The sequence below is a fragment of the Schistocerca serialis genome, unplaced genomic scaffold (assembly GCF_023864345.2).
Source record: "Schistocerca serialis cubense isolate TAMUIC-IGC-003099 unplaced genomic scaffold, iqSchSeri2.2 HiC_scaffold_1208, whole genome shotgun sequence".
Taxonomy (NCBI): domain Eukaryota; kingdom Metazoa; phylum Arthropoda; class Insecta; order Orthoptera; family Acrididae; genus Schistocerca; species Schistocerca serialis.
The window spans coordinates 30,001-35,000 of NW_026047412.1; the positions used below are offsets into that span (position 1 = coordinate 30,001).

Here is a 5,000-nt window from a genome sequence, read left to right on the forward strand (position 1 = left end):
TCAACGGGGTCCGCCTCGGGACGCACGAGCACGCACGAGGCGGTCGCACGCCTTCGGCTCGCCCCACCGGCAGGACGTCCCACGATACATGCCAGTTAAACACCGACGGGCGGTGAACCAACAGCGTGGGACACAAATCCAACTACGAGCTTTTTAACCGCAACAACTTTAATATACGCTATTGGAGCTGGAATTACCGCGGCTGCTGGCACCAGACTTGCCCTCCAATAGATACTCGTTAAAGGATTTAAAGTGTACTCATTCCGATTACGGGGCCTCGGATGAGTCCCGTATCGTTATTTTTCGTCACTACCTCCCCGTGCCGGGAGTGGGTAATTTGCGCGCCTGCTGCCTTCCTTGGATGTGGTAGCCGTTTCTCAGGCTCCCTCTCCGGAATCGAACCCTGATTCCCCGTTACCCGTTACAACCATGGTAGGCGCAGAACCTACCATCGACAGTTGATAAGGCAGACATTTGAAAGATGCGTCGCCGGTACGAGGACCGTGCGATCAGCCCTAAGTTATTCAGAGTCACCAAGGCAAACGGACCGGACGAGCCGACCGATTGGTTTTGATCTAATAAAAGCGTCCCTTCCATCTCTGGTCGGGACTCTGTTTGCATGTATTAGCTCTAGAATTACCACAGTTATCCAAGTAACGTGGGTACGATCTAAGGAACCATAACTGATTTAATGAGCCATTCGCGGTTTCACCTTAATGCGGCTTGTACTGAGACATGCATGGCTTAATCTTTGAGACAAGCATATGACTACTGGCAGGATCAACCAGGGAGCTGCGTCAACTAGAGCTGAGCAGCCGGCCGCCCGGGAGTGTGTCCCGGGGGCCCGCGCGAACACGCAAGCGTCCGCTCAATTATTCTGCAAACAGGAGGAGGCTGAGCTCCCCTGCACAACACACCTCGAAACCCTCTCAGGTCCCGGCGGCGCGCAGCGCCGTCCTAAGTACTTGGTCGGGTTCGAGAGAGGCGCAATCGCCCGGAGTTAGGCGAGTAGACGCTTTAGGTGCGACCACCCGTGCTCCCAACTGAGCTTGCCGCTGCCGACAGAGGCCCGGGAGCGTGCTGTCGTGGCATTGCCGGCGGGAGACAACACGCGCCACCTACGGTGACCGGCAGCTCCAACGCCAGCGCCACAGAAGGACAAAAGCCCTACTTGGGTGCCGAAGCGAACTCTCCCAGCACAGCGCACGCGCCAACACGTCCGCACAGCTGCGATACAAACCACCTGCGAGAACCGCTGGGGCGACCGAGCAGCAGACGGCGTCGCGGCGCCGAGCGCCGGGCGGCGGCGCATCCTCAGCGCACAAAGTCCTCAATCGGACCAGCACACTGCAGATGGCCACCGCGCTTCGCACCGGGCCCGCGAGGACCTACTTTGGCCGCAAGGCGCCGCGAGCAGGGGGCGCCGGCGCGCAGCTGCGCCGCCTGCCGCGTCCGTCGGCCGGCGCGCCTGCCACCGGCCGCCCCCACCAGCCGGCTGTAGCGCGTGCGCCCACGCACCGCGCTGCCAGCACGCCGGGCGGCCCCCCCTCACCGGCCGGGGACGGTCCCACCCAGCCACCGCCGCGTATCGCCTCACACCCAGATCCCCTTTCACGTTCGTGGGCATGGTGGGTCCCCTTTCACGTTCGTGGGCATGGTGGGTATCCCTGAAACAACCGGTTAATAGCTCGACCGATCGTCGCCAACACTGATTCACCTCTAGCGAGAACAACCGCACCACAACGGGTTACCGGTTGTTCATTTGCGTAACGTCACCAGCAAACGTACACGTCCATCGCCATTTGCAACGAGTATTGCATGCCTGTGTCAGGTGTCACAACACACTACGTCTGCCCACATAGACGCAACAACATGTGCACGCCTAGAGAACACGTGGAAGGTAGACCCCGTACGTATGCGGTGTCCATTGCGCGAACGACTGTCAGCCCGCCTCTGCAGCATGTCGCAGATGTGGAACGCGGTGCAACATGCTATCACGGTGTGTGAGAAGAGACGACTACGTCCGAATACACGCTCCACTACATCAACAGACTGCTCATGCTGATCGCCATCCAGGGCGTCCGTTCCTCCCACACGTCTGTATGGCGTACCACACTGCAATCCAGCTCTTATAGGGAGACGACACGTAGCTGCGTGCACAATATTTGGACTGTATGGTCCGCCGTTGCTAGGCGCTGTCGTCATACGGTCACATGGGCCACGATGTATCATTCAGTACATACGGAGCAATGTGCAGTACAGTTTGTGGGTTTTGCGTACATCGGCGGACAGGTGACAGGCCGTACCACAACGTAGGCTGAGTACGTCGGCATGCGAAGGGCATTGAACATGCAAACTTCTCACCGACCAGCTTGCGAAGGCAGGGGGGAAGGGGGGGGGGCATGTACGTCCTGCTGCTATCCACACTACAGTGTATAGCAGGAGCATGTGGAAAGTCAGCAACACCTGCAAGGTGTTTAACATGACGCGATACACAGGGGACCGGGCAGTGCGAGTAGCGAACTATATTGCGAGGGTTGCGGTTAGGCAACACTACACTACTTTAACGGGTTGCATAACAATTACAGAGCAGGTTCAGCGACAACGTGCGTCAGGTTAAGGCGCAATATAGTTTAGGTTACGGCGCACTTTAGGTTAGGTTAAGGCACATTATAGGTTAGGTTAAGGCACAACATGGGTTACGTTAAGGCACAACATGGGTTACGTTAGAGGCACAACATGGGTTAGGTTAAGGCACAACATGGGTTAGGTTAAGGCACAACATGGGTTAGGTTAAAGGACAACATGGGTTAGGTTAAGGCACAACATGGGTTAGGTTAAGGCACAACATGGGTTAGGTTAAGGCACAACATGGGTTAGGTTAAGGCACAACATGGGTTAGGTTAAGGCACAACATGGGTTAGGTTAAGGCACAACATGGGTTAGGAGTTAAGGCACAACATGGGTTAGGTTAAGGCACAACATGGGTTAGGTTAAGGCACAACATGGGTTAGGTTAAGGCACAACATGGGTTAGGTTAAGGCACAACATGGGTTAGGTTAAGGCACAACATGGGTTAGGTTAAGGCACAACATGGGTTAGGTTAAGGCACAACATGGGTTAGGTTAAGGCACAACATGGGTTAGGTTAAGGCACAACATGGGTTAGGTTAAGGCACAACATGGGTTAGGTTAAGGCACAACATGGGTTAGGTTAAGGCACAACATGGGTTAGGTTAAGGCACAACATGGGTTAGGTTAAGGCACAACATGGGTTAGGTTAAGGCACAACATGGGTTAGGTTAAGGCACAACATGGGTTAGGTTAAGGCACAACATGGGTTAGGTTAGGCACAACATGGGTTAGGTTAAGGCACAACATGGGTTAGGTTAAGGCACAACATGGGTTAGGTTAAGGCACAACATGGTTAGGTTAAGGCACAACATGGGTTAGGTTAAGGCACAACATGGGTTAGGTTAAGGCACAACATGGGTTAGGTTAAGGCACAACATGGGTTAGGTTAAGGCACAACATGGGTTAGGTTAAGGCACAACATGGGTTAGGTTAAGGCACAACATGGGTTAGGTTAAGGCACAACATGGGTTAGGTTAAGGCACAACATGGGTTAGGTTAAGGCACACCTGGGTTAGGTTAAGGCACACCATGGGTTAGGTTAAGGCACAACATGGGTTAGGTTAAGGCACAACATGGGTTAGGTTAAGGCACAACATGGGTTAGGTTAAGGCACAACATGGGTTAGGTTAAGGCACAACATGGGTTAGGTTAAGGCACAACGTAGGTTAGGTTAAGGCACAACGTGGGTTAGGTTAAGGCACAACGTGGGTAGGTTAAGGCACAACGTGGGTTAGGTTAAGGCACAACGTGGGTTAGGTTAAGGCACAACATGGGTTAGGTTAAGGCACAACATGGGTTAGGTTAAGGCACACCATGGGTTAGGTTAAGGCACAACATGGGTTAGGTTAAGGCACAACATGGGTTAGGTTAAGGCACAACATGGGTTAGGTTAAGGCACAACATGGTTAGGTTAAGGCACAACATGGGTTAGGTTAAGGCACAACATGGTTAGGTTAAGGCACAACATGGGTTAGGTTAAGGCACAACGTAGGTTAGGTTAAGGCACAACGTGGGTTAGGTTAAGGCACAACATGGGTTAGGTTAAGGCACAACATGGGTTAGGTTAAGGCACAACATGGGTTAGGTTAAGGCACAACATGGGTTAGGTTAAGGCACAACATGGGTTAGGTTAAGGCACAACATGGGTTAGGTTACGGCACAACATGGGTTACGTTACGGCACAACATGGGTTACGTTACGGCACAACATGGGTTACGTTACGGCACAACATGGGTTACGTTACGGCACAACATGGGTTACGTTACGGCACAACATGGGTTACGTTACGGCACAACATGGGTTACGTTACGGCACAACATGGGTTACGTTACGGCACAAATTAGGTTAGGTTACGGCACAAATTAGGTTAGGTTAAGGCACAAATTAGGTTAGGTTAAGGCACAAATTAGGTTAGGTTAAGGCACAAATTAGGTTAGGTTAAGGCACAAATTAGGTTAGGTTAAGGCACAAATTAGGTTAGGTTAAGGCACAAATTAGGTTAGGTTAAGGCACGATATAGGTTAGGTTAAGGCACGATATAGGTTAGGTTAAGGCACGATATAGGTTAGGTTAAGGCACGATATAGGTTAGGTTAAGGCACGATATAGGTTAGGTTAAGGCACGATATAGGTTAGGTTAAGGCACGATATAGGTTAGGTTAAGGCACGATATAGGTTAGGTTAAGGTACGATATAGGTTAGGTTAAGGTACGATATAGGTTAGGTTAAGGTACGATATAGGTTAGGTTAAGGTACGATATAGGTTAGGTTAAGGTACGATATAGGTTAGGTTAAGGTACGATATAGGTTAGGTTAAGGTACGATATAGGTTAGGTTAAGGTACGATATAGGTTAGGTTAAGGTACGA

At 51.9% G+C, this 5,000-nt stretch overlaps 1 non-coding gene across 1 annotated transcript in view; it reads right to left on the bottom strand.

Annotated features, from left to right (window-relative positions):
* Nucleotides 1-791, bottom strand: part of LOC126435477 (small subunit ribosomal RNA) — a 1,909-nt gene extending 1,118 nt beyond the window's left edge. Inside the window, exon 1 of the ribosomal RNA XR_007579964.1 lies at nt 1-791. This exon is cut by the window's left edge and continues 1,118 nt beyond it. This is a non-coding gene — a ribosomal RNA (small subunit ribosomal RNA).
* Between the last annotated feature and the right edge of the window lie 4,209 nt (nt 792-5,000).